The 23,570-nt window shown below is 41.1% G+C and overlaps 4 non-coding genes across 4 annotated transcripts; 2 read left to right on the top strand and 2 right to left on the bottom strand.

Moving 5' to 3' along the window:
- The first annotated feature begins 7,085 nt into the window (after positions 1-7,085).
- Positions 7,086-7,159, top strand: trnat-agu. The gene has a single exon. It is a non-coding gene; the product is annotated as a tRNA-Thr (tRNA).
- An 834-nt stretch (positions 7,160-7,993) lies between these two features.
- Positions 7,994-8,066, top strand: trnat-ugu. Its single transcript has one exon. It is a non-coding gene; the product is annotated as a tRNA-Thr (tRNA).
- A 6,703-nt stretch (positions 8,067-14,769) lies between these two features.
- trnat-cgu lies at positions 14,770-14,842 on the bottom strand. Its single transcript has one exon. It is a non-coding gene; the product is annotated as a tRNA-Thr (tRNA).
- An 834-nt stretch (positions 14,843-15,676) lies between these two features.
- Positions 15,677-15,750, bottom strand: trnat-agu. Its single transcript has one exon. It is a non-coding gene; the product is annotated as a tRNA-Thr (tRNA).
- Positions 15,751-23,570: the final 7,820 nt, after the last annotated feature.

Raw genomic sequence — 23,570 nt, 5'->3', positions numbered from 1 at the left:
TAAACGGGTTACGTGCATACAAACCTGTGTATGCCTCATTATCAACTAAAGCCAAAACTACAAATTTAGGTATCTGTCCAATAAATAAATTCTCTTGGTTGCACACTCTCGTACCTGCCGGTATGGAAAATGTTTTTATGCCTACTCGGTCGATAGAATATTTGGCATTAGTATGTTGTAGCGCTCTACTGTGCGCAAGTCTAACATTTGGAGCCGGGACACTTTCTTTACAAACAGACTGGCAGACATTATTTTCACAGTGAATTGATCAATTCCTGGGGTCATTAATACAAAGTTGTCTTTTGATCTGATGAATTTCAGCGACATGTCCACACCATTTAGCAGCAGCTTTTCTTGAAAAAACAAGTCTGCATGTATTGGTGATATTAACTCCACAATACGGCTTTCACCAGTGTATGAACCTCGCTGTTCTAATCCGAGATTAGCTCCTGTGATTGATGTCTCGTCCATGTTCCCGCTCGTATCTTTACAGAATAGTCCAGTGCTGAACTGTGTATGTGCGTGTGACGTGCACGCGCAAAGGTGGGTTTACTATTACTACTGTTATGCTTGAGCTCTCTACAGCAAGGATTAACAAAGCCAAATCTTTTTCTTTTCTTTTCTTTCATTTATTATACAGGAAAGTTAAAGGTAACATTAAGTTACAATATAAACGGGCCTGACTCAGTTTAAAAACTGGTTTCCAGCAGGTTCCTGTTCTGCAGAAACATAAAACATTGAACACAACTTACATTACATAAGGACAGAAACATTTGTACAAGACATCTGCATGGATTAGTATGGGCTAGACAGATACAGACTAAAACTAAAAACAACAATATAGACAGTGCAAACAAGACTTGGACAATACACGAACAATCAATGTGTGCAAGTGTAACTGTTGAGAAGAAACAGTTTGTGTGCCTTTTTGAAATATGTGATGGATGGTAGTGCTCTAATGTGGTGGGCAATGTCATTCCAAATTTTGGTGTATCTATAAAAAAAGGATTTCTGACCATAGTTGTTTTTGTATGAGGGAACTGGAATGAATGCCTGTGAGACTGACCTAGGTGCTATTTTGAATCTGAAAATAAAATGCAATAGCGTGACTGTTTATGTAGTTCTGGTAAGTCAGAGCGTTTGAGCGTGCGAGTGCAATGCAATGGTGAGACCACTTTCATCATTCAATCATCGAGTATAGACCTATGGAAAAGCGCAGCAGCACAAGTATCAGTCCTAATGACCTCAGCATCACAAGAATTAGAGAGTGACTAGGCAAGGTGTGACTTTTGTTTTTTTTTGTTTATTTGCTTGTTTTTGTTTTCCTTCGAGACCGCAGAGGGTGGGGGGTGGGAGAGGGTTTTTGTCCTTGTTCAATTGTATTTGTCTGTTCTGTATGTTAAAAAATATAAAAACAATAAAAAGTTGATCTAAAAAAAAATAAATAAATAAACAATGGACAAATAAAATCTTTAAACGCTTCAGATGTAAAGTTATTCGCTGTCAAAGTGACGCCAAAATGAATGTCAGTCAATGGATTGCTAACGGCGGGTGATGACTTATTAGCATCAAAATGGCTCCATAGCAGGTACGCTTTGCGGAGGCTGGCTTACCCCCTTGATTGGGAGGAGTAGGCTAGATGGAGCCGGTTACCTCCAGGATCTGGGCTAAACTAGGCTAGCGGTGGGCGCATCAGTCAGAGTTATGTATGTACTTATCTAACTCTGTTAGAATAAGTTGGCGTGTTCCTTTAATGTGATAATGATAACGCAGTATAGGCTACAGTAAATAAATGTACTGAGGCTGCTAATGACTAACTAACGTTAGCTTTACTATCTGTCCAAAGGATAATCATTTCTTTCATCATAGTCCGTTTGTTTTTAAAATGAACATTATCAAAGGCTCAAAGAGATCCATCCATCCATCTTCTTCCGCTTATCCGGTAACGGGTTGCGGGGGTAGCAGCTCCAGCAGGGGACCCCAAACTTCCCTTTCCCGAGCCACATTAACCAGCTCCGACTGGGGGATCCCGAGGCGTTCCCAGGCCAGGTTGGAGATATAATCCCTCCACCTCAACTGGCTCCTTTCGACGTGAAGGAGCAGCGGCTCTACTCCGAGCTCCTCACGGATGACTGAGCTTCTCACCCTATCTCTAAGGGAGACGCCAGCCACCCTCCTGAGGAAACCCATTTCGGCCGCTTGTACCCTGGATCTCGTTCTTTCGGTCATGACCCAGCCTTCATGACCATAGGTGAGGGTAGGAACGAAAACTGACCGGTAGATTGAGAGCTTTGCCTTCTGGCTCAGCTCTCTTTTCGTCACAACGGTGCGATAAATTGAGTGTAATACCGCACCCGCTGCGCCAATTCTCCGACCAATCTCCCGCTCCATTGTCCCCTCACTCGCGAACAATACCCCAAGGTACTTGAACTCCTTCACTTGAGGTAAAGACTCATTCCCTACCTGGAGAAGGCACTCCATCAGTTTCCTGCTGAGAACCATGGCCTCAGATTTAGAGGTGCTGATCCTCATCCCAGCCGCTTCACACTCGGCTGCGAACCGATCCAGTGAGTGCTGAAGGTCACAGGCCGACGATGCCATCAGGACCACATCATCCGCAAAAAGCAGCGATGAGATCCCCAGCTCACCAAACTGCAACCCCTCTCCACCCCGACTACGCCTCGATATCCTGTCCATAAATACTACAAACAGGATTGGTGACAAAGCGCAGCCCTGGCGGAGGCCAACTCTCACCTGAAACGAGTCCGACTTACTGCCGAGAACCCGGACACAGCTCTCGCTTTGGTCGTACAGAGATTGGATGGCCCTGAGAAGGGACCCCCTCACCCCATACTCCCGCAGCACCTCCCACAGTATCTCCCGGGGGACCCGGTCATACGCCTTCTCCAGATCCACAAAGCACATGTAGACCGGTTGGGCATACTCCCAAGCTCCCTCCAGGATCCTTGCGAGAGTAAAGATCTGGTCCGTTGTTCCACGACCAGGACGAGGTCAACCTGAGGTTCGACTATCGACCAAACCCTCCTTTCCAGCACCTTGGAGTAGACTTTACCGGGGAGGCTGAGAAGTGTGATACCCCTGTAATTGGCACACACCCTCTGGTCCCCCTTTTTGAAAAGGGGAACCACCACCCCAGTCTGCCACTCCTTAGGCACCATCCCCGACTTCCACGCAATGTTGAAGAGGCGTGTCAACCAAGACAACCCCTCCACACCCAGAGCTTTAAGCATTTCTGGACGGATCTCATCAATCCCTGGGGCTTTGCCACTGTGGAGTTGTTTAACTACCTCAGCAACTTCCACCAGGGAAATTGACGACAGTCCCCCATCATCCTCCAGCTCTGCCTCTACCATAGAGGGCGTATTAGTCGGATTTAGGAGTTCCTCAAAGTGCTCCTTCCACCGCCCTATTACCTCCTCAGTTGAGGTCAACAGCGTCCCATCCTTACTGTACATAGCTTGGATGGTTCCCCGCTTCCCCCTCCTGAGGTGGTGAACGGTTTTCCAGAAGCACCTTGGTGCCGACCGAAAGTCCTTCTCCATGTCTTCTCCGAACTTTTCCCACACCTGCTGCTTTGCCTCTTTCACGGCAGAGGCTGCAGCCCTTCGGGCCCTTCGGTGCCTTGCAACTGCCTCCGGAGTCCTCTGGGATAACATATCCCGGAAAGACTCCTTCTTCAGTCAGACGGCTTCCCTGACCACCGGTGTCCACCACGGTGTTCGTGGGTTAGCGCCCCTTGAGGCACCTAAGACCCTAAGACCACAGCTCCCCGCCGCAGCTTCAGCAATGGAAACTTTGAACATTATCCACTCGGGTTCAATGCCCCCAGCCTCCACAGGGATGCACGAAAAGCTACGCCGGAGGTGTGAGTTGAAAGTCTGTCGGACAGGGGCCTCCTCCAGACGTTCCCAATTTACCCGCACTACCCGTTTGGGCTTACCAGGTCTGTCCAGAGTCTTCCCACACCCTCTGACCCAACTCACCACCAGATGGTGATCAGTTGACAGCTCTGCCCCTCTCTTCACCCGAGTGTCCAAAACATACGGCCTCAGATCAGATGAAACGATTATAAAATCGATCATTGACCTTTGGCCTAGGGTACTCTGGTACCAAGTACACTTATGAGCATCCCTATGTTCGAACATGGTGTTCGTTATAGACAATCCATGACTAGCACAGAAGTCCAACAACAAACAACCACTCTGGTTTAGATCAGGGAGGCCGTTCCTCCCAATCACGCCTCTCCATGTGTCTCCATCATTTCCCACGTGCGCGTTGAAGTCCCCCAGCAGAACTATGGAGTCCCCCACTGGAGCCCCATACAGGACTCCATTCAAGGTCTCCAAGAAGGCCGAATACTCCGAGCTCTTGTTTGGTGCATACGCACAAACAACAGTCAGAGTTTTCCCCCCCACAACCCGCAGGCGTAGGGAGGCGACCCTCTCGTCCACCGGGGTAAACTCCAACGTAGCGGCGCTCAGCCGGGGGCTTGTGAGTATCCCCACACCCGCCCGGCGCCTCACACCCTGGGCAACTCCGGAGAAGAAAAGAGTCCAACCCCTATCCAGGAGTATGGTTCCAGAACCGAGACTGTGCGTAGAGGTAAGCCCCACCAGATCCAACTGGTAGCGCTCCACCTCCCGCACAAGTTCCGGCTCCTTCCCCCACAGAGAGGTGACGTTCCACGTCCCCAGAGCCAGCGTCTGCTGCCCGGGTCTGGTCCGTCGAGGCCCCTGACCTTCACTGCCACCCATGTGGCAGCGCACCCGACCCCAGCGGTTCCTCCCACAGGTGGTGGGCCCATGGGTTGGAGAGAGAGTTGCCACGTAGCTTTTTCGGGCTGAGTCGCTACAGAAACTTCAAAGAAGCACTCCACTGATTTTACAATATCAGAATACTTTAAGCAGCAGAGAAGTGCAGTACAGGATGAATCCCTCTTCTAGGATTGATACACATGCAAAATATGTTATTTATGTTATTATTCTTATTCTTCTCCAGATATGGCAGTAAACTCTTCCTCCTCCAATGACTCCCTTCTTCTTCCTATCACTGTCTACATGTATTGCCTCATGACCGAACCAAGCTCCTTCATCTTTACTGCATTCTACATCACCAACATCCTCGTCCTCCTCCCTCTCTGCATCCTCGTCCCCTACCTGGGTCTCCAACGATGGCGGCGACATCTCTCCGCCTCCGGAGCAGCAATGACGAGTCACTCAGACAGCTTCACCTACCACATGGTCGCCATGGAGCTGATTGGTGTCTTAGGGTGCACCCTCTGCTACTGTAGTATCTATGGGGATCATGTTGATATATTTTCTGTGGGTTACTATCTTTGGGATTTAACCTGGTATGGACAGATGTTTTTTCACATCCTGACCTGTGTGGAGCGCTACCTGGCTGCCGTTCGTCCCGTCACCTACCTGAGCCTGAGGAAAGAGAGAGGGATCAGAATCAGAAATATCACAAACGGTTGTGTTTGGCTGCTTTCCTTTTGGACCACAGGACTGACAACTTCAAAACATGTCTCCGTAATCGTGGAGTTTGGCGTCTTAATTTTCTCCTTATTCGTCATTTCCTTCTGCAGTCTTTCTGTCCTCTGTGTTCTGATTCGTCCAGGGCCAGGGGAACAGGGCGGGGCCAGGGAAAGAGTTGAGCAATCAAAGCAGAAGGCTTTCTACACCATCGTGACCATACTGGTAGTGCTTTTGTTGAGATGCTCTTCAAGTGTGTTTTGGGCTGTTTTTAATTTGTTGAGGGAGGGTATTGACTGTGTGGGGACAGTGGCTGGGAACTGGTTAAATGTCCCCAGCAGTCTGGTGTTACCTCTGCTGTTTCTACACAGAGTAGGAACATTAGCATGTTCCAAGAACAACGCCCAATGTGGTTAAGGATTAGATTTCAATAAATTCACTTTAGTTACAAGCAAACCAATACCTAATTAAACATCTTCTGGTGTGGTCTCCACATGCTCCTGTAAAATCAGCTGCTAAGTTTTTGTTATGTCCTTCTGGTAACTTAACATGTTCTCTTTAATTAATTCAACTGTCTGTATATCTTCTGTTACATTGCTTCAGTAAATACTATTGATTAAACAACCAATACAGTGGTTTAAATGGTTATAGGAGAGGGCTGAATTAATATGGTAGGGATAATGTAATAAGTTACTTTAATAATAATAATTGTATTTGTATAGCACTTTTGAAAACCAAGTTACAAAGTGCTGTACAGTACAAATAATATATAAAAACCACGATCCATTATTAAAATATAAATACAAAAATTCAAATTCAACAATAAATAATACAACAATAATAGCAATAAATACAACAGTTATGAAAAAAGCCATACGATAAAAGTGAGTCTTAAGAAGAGATTTTTGCTATATATATATTTGCCTGCCTGAGATCTCCAGGCAGGGAGTTCCACAGCTGAGGGGCCCGAACAGCAAAGGGACATACAACTGGGTGTCATCAGCATAGAAATGGAAATTAATATTACAACTTTTGAATGATGAGAGGAGGCTTGTCCAAGGATCACAGAGAAAGACCTATTTGACAGAGAAGAGATACACCAATCCAGGGCTACATCACTAATACCAACACAGTTTTTCAGACGGCTTATTAAAACATCATTGTCCACAGCGTCAAAAAGCTGAGCTGAGGTCAAATAGAATTAAAACAGAGCACTGGCCTGAGTCGGCTGCAGGCAACAAATCAAATCAAAAAAATGGAGAGAAAAACATCCAGACAACCTTCTCATTGTTCCCGGGGACTTTAACAGAGCAAACCTCAGCAAGAAACGTAAAGAATAGTTGTTCTAAATGTGTACTGAAGATATTACACATAACATGGTAAAAGTATGTTAGAATTAAACATTTTTAGAAATGTTACATCAACAAAATATTCCAATCATATCTTAAGATGTTTGATCTGAAAGAAGTTATAATAATATAAACACCCAGTAATAGTAAATGGAGGAGTTCATCAATCAGTCAGTATATTATGCAAATTATACAAGGTGAAAGAGAATTGAAGTTTTAATATTACAGTAGTGCTTACATCGGTGCTGTGGCTTAGTTGGTTAAAGTGCCTGTCTAGTAAACAGGAGATCCTGGGTTCAAATCCCAGCAGCACCTTGTTGTTGCAGAGATTACCTCTGTTTGCATTTCATGCACATATTTACCCAATCCCCATGCTCCAAGTATGCTACCCTGGTTGCAAATGAAAAAGGTTTTCCCTGGTATATTAAATGTACACAGAAACACTACATTAACACACATTTAACATGGTACATTAAAACACATGAAATCAGAGCAATGCAAGTATAGGCTTTAATAAACACAATTTATTCATCAACCATTTGTTAATTTGGGTTAATGATGCTGTTGTAATGCAAATTAATAAACTGATTATTTGATAATTATTTCTTGTCCACTCTGAGGAAGAGCCTGGAAGACGCTAAAATCAGGCAGTCGGCCCCTAAAGTGCCTTGGTTGGTAAAGTTCAAGTTTCTTTCACCTCTGACCTCGGTCAGCATCCCATGCACCTTAAACCACACCCAACGGTGATGTCACAGGGTCCTGGTGTACACCTGGGCCACGTTCAGCCCCGACAAAACAAGCGAACCGTATATATATTTAAACTGAAACGGGTGTCGTAGCTCCAAAACGGTCTCAAAAAACGGCGTGCATCATTTTGAGATTGAACGTGCCTCTGTATATCGCTGCATCAAAGTGAAAAGTTAAATGTGCCCTGTGGAGTTGTCTTGTTAACTAACAAAAGTTATGTTTGCATTCAGGGTTTCTCACTAAAATCGTTCAAAAGCATTAACAAATGTGTTCAATCCATTTCCCTTCTGAAAAAAACATTTGCAAAGCAGTGGGGGTTTTTTTAACATCTATTGTCATCTATTGTTCACATCCCTGTTCACTAGCTCATCGTATTCTTGCAAGAGTGTTTAGCCTGTAGGAGGCGCTGTAGCTTAGTGGTTAAAGCGCCTGTCTTGTAAACAGGAGATCCTGGGTTCAAATCCCAGCAGTGCCTGATTATCAGTTAGTTATCTTGACACAGTGACCTATTCATAACAAGAGCAACAAACATATTACCTGATTTTCCAGAGCCCAAAAGTTACACACAATGTCGTTTTGTACCATAACGTTACATGTGTCCATGTTGCACTCAAGATCTCATCTGAACAGATTTCTGTCATTCAAAAAACTCTTGACCAAGTTTAAAACTTTTACAGCCAACTTAATAAAATGTCAGTCTATACATACTGTCAAAGGGTACGGGCATGGAGACGAAGAACGGGAACAGGCTCGGTTATTTCTGGTTAGCGGTTAGCTTTGGTTAGCAGTACGCTCCATTATACAGATAAACTCGAGCAGGTGAACAACCAGACTCTGACAGATGACGTTTAGGGTGCTTTCACAGCAGTGTGGCTGTGGCATTTTTACTGTATTATTCGAACAGTTAATCCCACAGGAAGCCACAACAGTACAAGCAGCATGCTACATCCAAGGTTACCACCAGCCTCTAAGCCTGAAGTGAATTGGTGGCGCGGTAACGCACGCGCATCTTTATGAAGAGAGAGGGGCTTGAGGCCGCTGGTCTGTGTGCACTATAGAATTACATCGCTGATTGGAAAAAAAATGTAACTTCAGATTTTGTCAACCAGGGTGGGAAACACGCACAGAGTCAAAGTCCACTTATTAAAAACCCTGGCATTAACAGCTTCTCATTTAAAGATGACAACAAGTAATGTGTATTAGTGAGTTTTTGTAGAGGTTCATCATCCCACACCACAGTTTCTTGTTTCTGCTTCAGCTTAACTTCAGCCCTCTGGAAAGGCCTGGACCCAGCTGACAGAGAGCAGCGATCAGGACTGAGCTGGCTTCAGTTCCCTTTCTCCGCACCGTGTCCATCACGTCTCATGCTTTGTCTGCTCTGGCTTTTGTTCTGACTGAATGCATTTCATCGTCAGTTATAACACGACGCTCGACGAGGCTGTTGTTTCCGTCCTTCCTAGGCCTGCTGGGGGTTTAATTTGTCCGTTGGTTATGCCACCGAGGAAATTGCGTCACAAGATGCCCCAAAATGGTGCCGATTAACTGAGAAACATCCATGGCTACATTTATTGAATGCATTGTATTTTATTGTAGGCTGAAGCGAATGATGTAGACACGGAGAAAGGGGAACTTCTTTGGGAAAATCCACCTTAAGTTAAAGACTTTAACAAACAGATATGAGCGTGAAACTTCCCCAGCTGATTACTGACATTAGAGACGTGGTTTAGTGAATGATATACAACGAAGCAAACAGAAGAACAGTATCAAGAACGAGACTGACAGCAAAGTTTTTGTCTCCGATCTGACGCTGAGTTGCAGGAGAAAGCAGGTGTAATAATCAGAGTCTGATTGCTGACGACGTGCAGCTGGACTCCTGACTGCCGCCACAGCTGGCTCCACTCCTGCAATCAAACACACAGACACCAGCACAGGGGAGGAGAGGAACATAGCAGCTCGATGCTACAGAGGCTGCATCTGACTCCTTAAATAGCATTCCCTGGTTCCTCCACTTTCTTTCCTTCCTTCCATATTAGTCCATCTTACCGAGGAAGCATAGGAGAGACGGGCTGGGATGAGACGTCCTTCCTCTGATGCGTCACAGAAATTCGTCAGCAGGATGGGCGGAGTTAGCAACAGAGTTAGCAACGGCTTTCAGCTGCACGGTTTCCAGGAAAGCTGCTCTCGTGTTTCTCAGTTATAGCTCCTCGGAGATCCCTCCTTGCTCCTCGGGGCAGGAATAAAAATTTGAGTCGGCCTTTCACGAAGGAGGGGGCCAGAACAACGTCCGGTTCAACCGAGGACCGAGGAGCTATCAAATAAGAGAAGTGAGATCCAGCTAGAGGCAGCCGGCCTGACCTGACCCGACCAGTCACTGACCTCGCCAGACTGTCCAACGGCCGATTATCGGCCCGGTGTGTAACTGCTTTTAAACATCAGCAGTGAGGATGTACACATCTACCTCACTTCATTTCACAAGGTCTATCTGAAGGCGTTTAAACCTTCTCTGCTCCTGTCCCGTCCCACGCTTTATTTCGGTAGCTGATTATGGGACTAACCGCTGAGAACTGGTTGTAAAGTCAACATGAAGCTGAAATAATGAAATGCTGTGGATGCCGATTCTTTAATAGACTATAATGGTCTAACTGGCTATATATTCCGAGTCATATCTGTCGAGTTGTGTACTTTTTCCACCAACGTGTTCAAGTTGATTACTGAATTTGGTGAACTTGCTTTTTCTAAATGACAGAACGGGCTATTTCTGCTTAAATTAACAATAGGCAGTCGGGCCTTTTATAAAAGAAACGCATACAAAGCACATTTGTGTACAAATAATTAAAGGTATCGCGTTATTTTAGTCGGTGGTGTTGTTTTAGCTCTTCTCTCCTTCAGCAGCGCCCCTGAACACAGCGCGGTCAGACAGCGACACTCAGTGGCAAGTTGGTGGAACTACAGCTGCTGTTTTATGTTTACAGTTTTTCCCAATTGCTAAAACACACTAAAATGACATGCATAGCACAATTATTTAAACTGACACACAGAGAGCAAAACCTCTTCTCAAGTCTCCAAAAGTCTAAACACATTTTCTGCTTTACACACGTTTTGCAAAATGGCACTTTTTAAATGCACTGAGCACGGTTCTCTGCAAAAGACACAACAATCGGACATAAAGTCACGTTTGCCATTTCAAAACACTGCCATTCAAAATAAGACTACATGAGCTAATTGGCCAATATAGTATGTGCCACCTGGCCAAACACCTCAATGGTTAATTGTTACCACTTCAATCAGGCAGTAAGCACTATGTACTATATTTGTGAGCATATTTTTGTTCAGTCCAATGTAAATATATCTGCTGTGCATATGTCGCACTGACTTGTTTGGTGAAAAATACAAAAACAAATGTTTCAACAGCATGTGTGTGTATCTGCAAATATTTCTGTGCATGTGAACAATCTGAGGTTTCTACAATTTGAACTATTTTAGTATTATGGCAAAGCATACTAAAGATGAGAATGCTTTTCGTTACGCCCAACACACTGTAGTTGGTTAGACAACAATCTGGTAATATGAATGAAGTGTGTGCCATTTGGTAGCAAAAGTTTGATTTTCATAATGCTATATGTAGTTTTGGTTGCAGTGCTTAATTTTGTAGGATATATGAGGTATTTTGCAGTTTGGGTGTGTGGTTTTGTGAATTGTGTTAAGTATTTTGATAAAACCAGCCTAGTTCGCAAAATTGTGTTTTAGCAATTGGAAAAAACTGTAATAAGGGAGAGAGTTTACGTTCAATTTCCTTCAAAGCCTGGCGCACGGAGGCCTGCTCTGAAACTAAATATTTCATAATATTTCTTAATCCCTTGCTGAGTTCAGAGATGTCAGTCAGCAAACAGGAAGTGGAACATTGTTCCCCTGACCCAATCAGCAGCAGCGTGTCACGATGACCTGACAGCCCGGCGGTCGAGGTCAGAGGAAACAGCTCTCCAACATCTCAGTTAATCTTTTTAACTAAACCTCTAACCCTGAGAGCATGAAGGATCTTTAACATTCAATATCTGTGTTACACATGATGATATATACATGTTGATGTTTGCAGTAAAAAACAAACAAACAGATTAAATGTTGTGAAGTAAGACAATATTTCAATCTGAAATGCAGAGTTGAATATTGTTTTTCCATAACATGTTTTTGTCATCGTGTTAAAGCAGCAGTCAGAGTTTAGAGACCAGACTCCATTAACACTCTGAGCTCATTTAAGATTATTCAGCTGCCAACAAACAAAATCAAAGTTCCAGATCCTTTACTGAAGAAAAAGTAGATACACCACAGTCCAAGAATACTCATACTCAAATGTTACTTAAGTAAAAGTACAGAGGTATTATCCACAAAATGTCCTTAAAATTTCAAACGTTCTCATTATGCAGAATGGCTTCTTTCAAACTGTTTTATCTCTATAGAATATTATATTCTGTTTTTACCACTAATGAATACATGTTAGAGAATTTGAATGTTCGTCAATGTGGCCATATGTGTGCCTATTTCAGATCAGATTACATTAGTACTGCATCATGTCCTATTATTTTATGTAGAACATTGCTTAAAACGACTAAGCAACGACTATCGTCTAAGCGACCAATGTGAAAAACTGTCATGGTTGTGTATGTTTCTGTTTCCTGTTTTATTTTGTAGTCTGTTTTTCTCCCTTGTCTTGTTTTACTTCCTGCCTAGTGTTTTCCCGCCTTTGTGATTGTCTGCCCCCATCCTGATGTGTTTCACCTGTTCCTGAGCCCTCGTGTCACCTGTTCCTTGTTTCACCTCGTTTCCTTGTGTATTTAGTCTCTGTGTTGTCTTTGCCTTGTGTCAGATCATTGTATTGTATTCTGTGAGAGTGGGTGTAGTCTACCCCGTCAACCTGGTCTCACAGAAATCTGTGAAATGAACACGGCCCCTTAACTCAAAATCTGTGGCAGTTTCACGGAATCGCCGAAAATTCCGTGACGGGCCCACGGATGCGATGCCTATGTAAATCAATGACAGGCAAATTCCGTGGTCTACGAACAGATTCCCTGATCACAGCACGTTTCTTTCTGTCAGTCGGGCTGCCGCAGAGAAGCTGTATAGCTTTGCTATTATTGGTATTTTTAGCCCAATAACCGCTGTTTTAATCAACATTTATTCACCAGATCTTATCATGGTTTATTTGTATTTCTTTTAATGTTATTATTTCGGTCTATTTCGGCCAGGGAAGCTGGATTGCTTTGTTGTTTATTGATATTTTTAAAACTATAACGCTACAGTTGTGTTCAAAATAATAGCAGTCCAACATCACTAACCTCATAAATCAAATTCTTTGGTAGAAGTGATATTTCCACATGACAAATCATTTACTAGTAAGTGTTGTAGAGTCATAGAAAACCAACAGACCCAACAGTCATGATATGCATGCTGCTCATTCTGTGTAATTGAATCTGTAATTGAAAATAGCTTATTACCATATTTGACAGTGCTTACAATGGGTAAACCATATCTACATGACAGCTGAGGTCCAGAGATAACAGCTGGTATTATGTGTGTTGCACCTTCTGTTGCTAAATGACAAGCCTTCAAACATGTACTGGGTTCAAGGTTCAGAGGTCAATATTTCAAAGCAGGAGTAATGTATCCTCTTCAGACTGACATATGTTACTCTCCAGGTCTCCAGGCAACGATGTCTTTGGTATAGTCCTACGACAACGTTTTAATTTGTACTATATCATTGTTTTTAACAACAGAACAAGTCAAAACAAATGCAAATAAGTCAAACATAAGTTTACTATTTCTTCATTATTGGTTGTTTATTGTACAAATTCTCATGTAGGCTACAACATGCAGCAAGCTTTCACAGACGCCGTGCGGTAATTACTACGTCACTTCCAAAGTCTTCAGCTGATTGTTTTAAACGTTATTACGGTGTATAACTTACTAGAACAAAACAGAGCAACGTGTTGTTGCTGGTGACTAAACCACTGACTATATATATGTACATTGAAGCGATACTGGCGTTAAAGACCCGCTGGTCGCTGTCTGATTCTCTGAAATGAATGCCTGCATTGCATTGTGGGAAATCGGCTTTGCATGCACACAGCTCGGATCATATCGTGTTCTGTCTTACAGCATACGGTAATATTTCACCGGTAATAAGACCAAAATAATATTATTAAAATAAAGAAATGCATAGTATGATAATATCTAAACATATGTTGCTAGATGTACAGTTGTGTTCAGAATAATAGCAATGTGTTTAAAAAAGTGAATAATGCTCAAAATCCTTAGAATAGCTTTTAATTCCATAATATCAATGCATTGGGAACACTGCACATTCAATTCTGTCCAGGCCTTTCCAGAGGGCTGAAGTTAAGCTGAAGCAGAAACAAGAAACTGTGGTGTGGGATGATGAACCTCTACAAAAACTCACTAATACACATTACTTGTTGTCATCTTTAAATGAGAAGCTGTTAATGCCAGGGTTTTTAATAAGTGGACTTTGACTCTGTGCGTGTTTCCCACCCTGGTTGACAAAATCTGAAGTTACATTTTTTTTCCAATCAGCGATGTAATTCTATAGTGCACACAGACCAGCGGCCTCAAGCCCCTCTCTCTTCATAAAGATGCGCGTGCGTTACCGCGCCACCAATTCACTTCAGGCTTAGAGGCTGGTGGTAACCTTGGATGTAGCATGCTGCTTGTACTGTTGTGGCTTCCTGTGGGATTAGCTGTTCGAATAATACAGTAAAAATGCCACAGCCACACTGCTGTGAAAGCACCCTAAACGTCATCTGTCAGAGTCTGGTTGTTCACCTGCTCGAGTTTATCTGTATAATGGAGCGTACTGCTAACCAAAGCTAACCGCTAACCAGAAATAACCGAGCCTGTTCCCGTTCTTCGTCTCCATGCCCGTACCCTTTGACAGTATGTATAGACTGACATTTTATTAAGTTGGCTGTAAAAGTTTTAAACTTGGTCGAGAGTTTTTTGAATGACAGAAATCTGTTCAGATGAGATCTTGAGTGCAACATGGACACATGTAACGTTATGGTACAAAACGACATTGTGTGTAACTTTTGGGCTCTGGAAAATCAGGTAATATGTTTGTTGCTCTTGTTATGAATAGGTCACTGTGTCAAGATAACTAACTGATAATCAGGCACTGCTGGGATTTGAACCCAGGATCTCCTATTTACGAGACAGGCGCTTTAACCACTAAGCTACAGCGCCTCCTACAGGCTAAACACTCTTGCAAGAATACGATGAGCTAGTGAACAGGGATGTGAACAATAGATGACAATAGATGTTAAAAAAAAACCCACTGCTTTGCAGATGTTTTTTTCAGAAGGGAAATGGATTGAACACATTTGTTAATGCTTTTGAACGATTTTAGTGAGAAACCCTGAATGCAAACATAACTTTTGTTAGTTAACAAGACAACTCCACAGGGCACATTTAACTTTTCACTTTGATGCAGCGATATACAGAGGCACGTTCAATCTCAAAATGATGCACGCCGTTTTTTGAGACCGTTTTGGAGCTACGACACCCGTTTCAGTTTAAATATATATACGGTTCGCTTGTTTTGTCGGGGCTGAACGTGGCCCAGGTGTACACCAGGACCCTGTGACATCACCGTTGGGTGTGGTTTAAGGTGCATGGGATGCTGACCGAGGTCAGAGGTGAAAGAGACTTGAACTTTACCAGCCAAGGCACTTTAGGGGCCGACTGCCTGATTTTAGCGTCTTCCAGGCTCTTCCTCAGAGTGGACAAGAAATAATGATCAAATAATCAGTTTATTAATTTGCATTACAACAGCATCATTAACCCAAATTAACAAATGGTTGATGAATAAATTGTGTTTATTAAAGCCTACACTTGCATTGCTCTGATTTCATTTGTTTTAATGTACCATGTTAAATGTGTGTTAATGTAGTGTTTCTGTGTACATTTAATATGTCAGGGAAAACCTTTTTCATTTGCAACCAGGGTAGCATACTTGGAGCATGGGGATTGGGTAAATATGTGGATGAAATGCAAACAGAGGTAATCTCTGCAACAACAAGGTGCTGCTGGGATTTGAACCCAGGATCTCCTGTTTACTAGACAGGCACTTTAACCAACTAAGCCACAGCACCGATGTAAGCACTACTGTAATATTAAAACTTCAATTCTCTTTCACCTTGTATAATTTGCATAATATACTGACTGATTGATGAACTCCTCCATTTACTATTACTGGGTGTTTATATTATTATAACTTCTTTCAGATCAAACATCTTAAGATATGATTGGAATATTTTGTTGATGTAACATTTCTAAAAATGTTTAATTCTAACATACTTTTACCATGTTATGTGTAATATCTTCAGTACACATTTAGAACAACTATTCTTTACGTTTCTTGCTGAGGTTTGTTCTGTTAAAGTCCCCGGGAACAATGAGAAGGTTGTCTGGATGTTTTTCTCTCCACGTTAGTTGTCTGAAATTAATAATGAATGTGATGTTTTATTTAGCAGAATTACATTGTGTTGTTCTATCCTATCCAATATTTCCGATATTTCTAAACAGATTTTTCTATGTTGTATTCTGATAAAAGCTACCTATATATTGTTTAGTTGTGACATCACAACTGTACGGAAGTCCTGACAGCTTGTTTAAATGCAACATTTCTGAATACAGACTGTGTGCATGTGTCTGTGGATTGAGCGTTTTGATACTTTTGCAGTATGTATACTGCACCTCAACCTGCTGTATGATGAAAAAAGACATGGAAATCTCACTTTTTACAATATGTACAGAATGTTAAATGTTTCAACAACCCATCTGATATGAAAAGGTTGTATTTGTTGTCGATCTTCATTTTGATCATTTATAGAACATACTCGATGAGCCTCAGTTGTCTTGAATATAGGTTTATTACAACACGGATCTGACGTCAGAGAAGATCTTGGTACAGCATGTATGCATGGACAAAGTCATACCAAAAACTTACATTTCACTCAGATTTATATGGTACCTATATTCTTGTATAAACACACCATCAGACAAATTAATGTTACAATTATAAATATTAAATAAAATATCAAACATTCCTTCATGCCTTATACGTTTCTACCACAACATCGATATCGGTCCATTGCATGGACAGTTGACAGAATTCAAATGATGTGAAGTCAACGCCTGCTGTGTATTCAAATCAAATTGCTGTTTTGCGTGGTTGTGTTATTTTAAACACATCTCATTTGGTTCCTGTATTTGCAGTATGTGTGCAGTAAGTGGAGCCTCTCCACAGGAAGCATCACACTCAATTTAATCTAAAATAATATAATCTAAAGAAATCCTGTGCAGTAACACTCTAATACCAAATCATCTACTATACTTATATAGCATATACACGCATGTACAGCATTTGAATAAAGTAAATCTATGCTGTAAGTACTGTGCATATCCATTCATGTACCGTATATATGTGTATATATGCTGCACATGAACTTACTAAAGTGATTTGGGATTTGTTGCCTGCAGCCGACTCAGGCCAGTGCTCTGTTTTAATTCTATTTGACCTCAGCTCAGCTTTTTGACGCTGTGGACAATGATGTTTTAATAAGCCGTCTGAAAAACTGTGTTGGTATTAGTGATGTAGACCTGGATTGGTGTATCTCTTCTCTGTCAAATAGGTCTTTCTCTGTGATCCTTGGACAAGCCTCCTCTCATCATTCAAAAGTTGTAATATTAATTTCCATTTCTATGCTGATGACACCCAGTTGTATGTCCCTTTGCTGTTCGGGCCCCTCAGCTGTGGAACTCCCTGCCTGGAGATCTCAGGCAGGCAAATATATATATAGCAAAAATCTCTTCTTAAGACTCACTTTTATCGTATGGCTTTTTTCATAACCATTGTATTTATTGCTATTATTGTATTATTTATTGTTGAATTTGAATTTTTGTATTTATATTTTAATAATGGATCATGGTTTTTATATATTATTTCTACTGTACAGCACTTCGTAACTTGGTTTTCAAAAGTGCTATACAAATACAATTATCATTATTATTAAAGTAACTTATTACGTTATCCATACTATATTTATTCGGCCCTCACCTATAACCATTTAAACCACATGCATTGTAATGTTGTTTAATCAATAGTATTTACTGAAGCAATGTAACAGAAGATATACAGACAGTTGAATTAATTAAAGAGAACATGTTAAGTTACCAGAAGGACATAACAAAAACTTAGCAGCTGTTTTTACAGGAGCATGTGGAGACCACACCAGAAGATGTTTAATTAGGTATTGGTTTGCTTGTAACTAAAGTGAATTTATTGAAATCTAATCCTTAACCACATTGGGCGTTGTTCTTGGAACATGCTAATGTTCCTACTCTGTGTAGAAACAGCAGAGGTAACACCAGACTGCTGGGGACATTTAACCAGTTCCCAGCCACTGTCCCCACACAGTCAATACCCTCCCTCAACAAATTAAAAACAGCCCAAAACACACTTGAAGAGCATCTCAACAAAAGCACTACCAGTATGGTCACGATGGTGTAGAAAGCCTTCTGCTTTGATTGCTCAACTCTTTCCCTGGTCTCGCCCTGTTCCCCTGGCCCTGAACGAATCAGAACACAGAGAACAGAAAGACTGCAGAAGAAAATGACCAATAAGGAGAAAATTAAGACGCCAAACTCCACGATTACGGAGACATGTTTTGAAGTTGTCAGTCCTGTGGTCCCAAAGGAAAGCAGCCAAACACAACCGTTTGTGATATTTCTGATTCTGATCCCTCTCTCTTTCCTCAGGCTCAGGTAGGTGACGGGACGAACGACAGCCAGGTAGCGCTCCACACAGGTCAGGATGTGAAAGAACATCTCTCCATACCAGGTTAAAGCCCAAAGATAGTAACCCACAGAAAATATAGCAACATGATCCCCATAGATACTACAGTAGCAGAGGGTGCACCCGAAGACACCAATCAGCTCCATGGCGACCATGTGGTAGGTGAAGCTGTCTGAGTGACTCGTCATTGCTGCTCCGGAGGCGGAGCGATGTCGCCGCCATCGTTGGAGACCCAGGTAGAGGACGAGGATGCAGAGAGGGAGGAGGACGAGGATGTTGGTGATGTAGAATGCAGTAAAGATGAAGGAGCTTGGTTCGGTGGTGAGGCAATACATGTAGACAGTGATAGGAAGAAGAAGGGAGTCATTGGAGGAGGAAGAGTTTACTGCCATATCTGGAAAAGAATGAGAATAATAACATAAATAACATCTTTTGCATGTGTATCAATCCTTGAAGAGGGATTCATCCTGTACTGCACTTCTCTGCTGCTTAAAGTATTCTGATATTGTAAAATCAGTGGAGTGCCTCTTTAAAGTTTCTGTAGCGACCACTAACTTTATATAACACAACAATGCAAGTGTCCAAACAGTAAGATAAAGTTTGTCTTCTGTCCGTTTCAGTCGTCCACACCAATGGTTCCCAAACCTTTTCACATCAAGGACCCCTAAACTGACACAAAATTGGACCATGGACCCCCATTTGATAGGTTTGATCTGATTGGATTTTTGCTTTTAGATGTGACATTACAGAAAGTGTTTGAAACCCATGACCAAAATAGTGACAATACTGTATTTGTGTTACTTTTGGATGAAATTATAGTTAGAAATAAATGATTCCCCTTTTTTTCTGGGGACCTTGTGAAAGGACCCCTGGGCACATAAAAAATGAATAAGAACGCCAACCTTATCAGTATTTGTTTCTGGTCTTCCTCCCTCTGTGGACTCCTGTGTCTGAGTATCTGATCTGACAGCCCCTCTTCACCTTCCTCTCTCTCTCTCTCTCTCTCTCTCTCTCTCTCTCTCTGTTCAATCCAAATTCAAATGTTTAATTTGAATAAAAAAAAAAAGTGGCATTGGCAAATGAATAAACCTATTGATAAACAATTACAGTGACACATCATTTTAAAATATATTAAAATTTAAAATATATCAATATCATGTCCTTACTATCCTACATTTATTTCTTTATTTAAATCAAGTATTATACTACTGTTACATTATTGATTGGTGCATACACACACAACTAAATACCATTTGTGTCCAGCCATAATATCTCAACCCATTTTAGACAGGCGTAGGAACAGACAGTGGTGTCAGTTTTGACAACAGATCTGATGTGATTTTGATTAATAATAGAACAAAGTCAATGAGCCTCGTTCCATTAGATGGACAGAATTCAAATGATGTGAAGCCAAAGCCTGCCGTGTAGTCAAATCAAATAGTGCCAATTACTGTTTTGCATGGTCGTGTTATTCCAAAGGAGCTGTATTCAATACAGTAGCAAACAAATATTTGCTACGTAACAGATGCATAGTGGCAAGAGGGATATCCAAATATACTTGACAAAAGTAATTGGTTGAACTAAACCATTATGAAATGTTAGTATCATTCTCTCTTCTTTGGAAAAAATCCATTATTGAGATTCTCACAAAAAAAAGTTGTGTTCAATGTTTTATGTTTCTGCAGAACAGGAACCTGCTGGAAACCAGTTTTTAAACTGAGTCAGGCCCGTTTATATTGTAACTTAATGTTACCTTTAACTTTCCTGTATAATAAATGAAAAAAAAGAAAAGAAAAATATTTGGCTTTGTTAATCCTTGCTGTAGAGAGCTCAAGCATAACTATGTCTAGAAAATACGCCAACCACTGTTTTATACAAAGCGAGTGGGGTGGGGGGAGCCAGCGTTGAGCTATCATTTTCTTGTTTGCGGTTGAGCCGGCTTCTGTCTCCCAAGCAAGTGTAATTTAGAGTCGTCATTAAGTAACAAAACAATCGGGTCAGTAGGAATTCGACATCCTATCACATCAGATATTATTGGTGTTGTTTTATTCCAGAACTCATGCACTTGTTCACACTCCCAGACCACGTGCAGGAAAGTTCCAGTTTGTTCAGGTTGGCAGAACGTTCAATAGGGAGTGGAAATGATTTTAGAGACGTATCTCTTCTGAGGAGTCCAATATGTCCTATGACATATGTTGAAGTGGATCTGCTGGTTATTTGGGTTCTTGGATCAATGGAAAATGTCTCCCAATTAATTGCGTTCCCCTCAGGTGCATTGTTTATTTCTAAAGCAACACGACAATGTATAAAAGGCTCCATCACCTTGCATCTCACGTTATGGTTCCGTTGAGTGTATCGTCTTTAGTACTTCAGGTATGCCAAACTGTCCAGCTGTGAGTTTGGGAGCCCTGGCTTCATACCTTAAGCCAGCTGTCAAAAATCTGGGGGTTACTTTTGATTGCAACTTGAAATTTGATAAGCAAATCAGCAATGTTGTTAGAATGAGCTTTTTCCAGCTTCGTCTCCTGGCTAAAGTTAAACCCTTCCTTAACAGGCATGATCTAGAAAAGGCGATTCATGCCTTTATTAGTTCAAGGTTGGATTACTGTAATGCTCTCTATGTTGGTCTGAATCAGACCTCCATCTCACGACTTCAACTTTTACAAAATGCTGCTGCTCGCTTTTTAACTAACACATCTAGACGCGCACACATTACTCCTGTTCTCTACACCCTTCATTGGCTCCCTGTGTGTTTTAGAATCGTTTTTAAGATTGTATTGTTTGTTTTCAAGGCCTTAAACGGCCTGGGCCCGGAGTATTTGTCCGAGATCTTAACCCTGCGTGAGCACAACTGGTCCTTGCGGTCCTCAAATCAGCTGGTTTTAGAAGTCCCAAGGTCAAAGTACAAACGTTGGGGTGATCAGGCTTTTGCAGTTGCTGCCCCGAGACGTTGGAACAAATTACCCCCTGAAATTCGGACGACTACAGATGTAGCACTTTTTAGGTCTAAACTCAAAACTTATCTGTTTAGAAAGGCTTTTAATACATAGTAGTGGTGTGACAATTTCCTTCTCCTATTTATATGCAACCTCTTCTGACTTTATTGTTTCTATGTGTCATTCTTTTTATTGTATATGTTACATGATGTGTGTTTTAGTCTTGATTCTGATGTTAAGCACTTTGGATACCTGTTGGTTACTGTAAAGTGCTATATAAATAAATGTTGATTGATTGATTGATTGATTGATTGATAGTAGAAGTAGCAGTGCTTCGCTGGCTGGCGTGCTTGCTGGTGTACGCGGGCCGGCTGGCGTGTGTGCTGGCGTGTGTGCTGTCCGGCTAAGGTTTGTGCTGGCATGTTTGCTGGCTGGCTGTGGCTATGTCGAAAAAGTAATAATATAGTATGTCGGAAAAAGTGATAAAAAAGTCATAGTATAGTATGTCGTAAAAAGTCATAATAAAGTCATAGTATAGTATGTCAAAAAAGTCATAGTATAGTATGTTGAAAAAATCATTAAAAAGTCATAGTATAGTATGTTGAAACATGTCATAAAAAATCATAGTATAGTGTGTCGGAAAAAAAGAAAAAAAAAAGTCATAGAATAGCATGTCGAAAATAGTCAAAAAAAGTTATAGTATAGTATGTTGGAAAAAGTCATATGTCAAAAAGGCAGAAAAAATTAATAGTATAGTGGGTCGCAAAAAATCATAGTTTAGTATGTCGAAAAGTTATAGTATAGTATGTCGAAAGAAATTAGAAAAAAAATCTTATAGTATGTTGAAAAAAGTTATAGTATAGTATGTCGAAAAAAGTAATAAAAAAAATAGTATAGCATGTCGAAAAAATCATAATGAGGTCATAGTATAGTATGTCAAAAAAGTAATGATATAGTATGTCGGAAAAAGTGATAAAAAAAGTCATAGTATATTCTGTTGAAAAAATCATTAAAAAGTCATAGTATAGTATGTTAAAAAACATCCTAGTATAGTATGTAAAAAAAGTGATAAAAAAGTCCTAGTATAGTATGCTCCTCATCACGGGGCTTCTCAGGTGCTGCGAGCAAATCACTCTGCCCAAGTAGTAGAAGTAGCAGTGCTTCGCTGGCTGGCGTGCTTGCTGGCTGTCTGGCAGGCTGGCGTGCATGCTTGCGTACGCGGGCCGGCTGCCGTGCGTGCTGGTGTGTGTGCTGGCCGGCTTGGGTTTGTCCTGGCGTGCATGCTGCATGTGTGCTGGTGTGTGTGATGTCCGGCTTAGGTTTGTGCTGGCATGTTTGCTGGCTGTTTTAAGTGTTGGCTGGCTGTGGCTATGTCGAAAAAAGTAATAATATAGTATGTCTGAAAAAGTGATAAAAAAGTCATAGTATAGTATGTCAAAAAAGTAATAATTTAGTATGTCGGAAAAAGTGATAAAAAAAAAGTCATAGTATATTCTGTTGAAAAAATCATTAAAAAGTCGTAGTATAGTATGTTGAAAAAAGTGATAAAAAAGTCGTAGTATAGTATGTTGAAAAAAGTCAAAAAAAGTCATAGTATACTGTCGAAAATATAATATAAAGTATAATATGTCAAAATGTCATAGTATAGTATGTCCAAATAAATCATAGTATAGTATGTTAAAACATGTCATAAAAAAATCATAGTATAGTGTGTCGGACAAAAATTTTAAAAAGTCATAGAATAGTATGTCGAAAAAAGTCAAAAAAAAGTATAATATGTCGAAAAAGTCATAGTTTAGTATGTCAAAAAAAGTAAAAAAAAAAGTCGTAGTATAGTATGTTGAAAAAAGTCATAACAAGTAATAGTATAGTATGTCGAAGAAAGTCATAAAAAAGTCCTAGTATAGTATGTCAAAAAAGTCATAGTATAGTCTGTCGAAAAGTCACAGTATAGTATATCAAAAAAGTCATAGTTTAGTATGTCAAAAAAAATTATAAAAATCTTATAGTATAGCATGTTGAAAAAAGTCATAACAAGTAATAGTATAGTATGTCGAAGAAAGTCATAAAAAAGTCCTAGTATCGAATGTCAAAAAAGTCATAGTATAGTATGTCGAAAAAAGTCCTAGTATAGTATGCCGAAAAAGTCATAATAAAGTCATAGTATAGTATTTTGAAA

Source organism: Sander lucioperca, chromosome 24 (assembly GCF_008315115.2).
Source record: "Sander lucioperca isolate FBNREF2018 chromosome 24, SLUC_FBN_1.2, whole genome shotgun sequence".
In the NCBI taxonomy this organism is placed as follows: Eukaryota; Metazoa; Chordata; class Actinopteri; order Perciformes; family Percidae; genus Sander; species Sander lucioperca.
The sequence above is the reverse complement of the archived record's forward strand: the minus strand, read 5'-3'. Positions and strand labels throughout refer to the sequence as shown.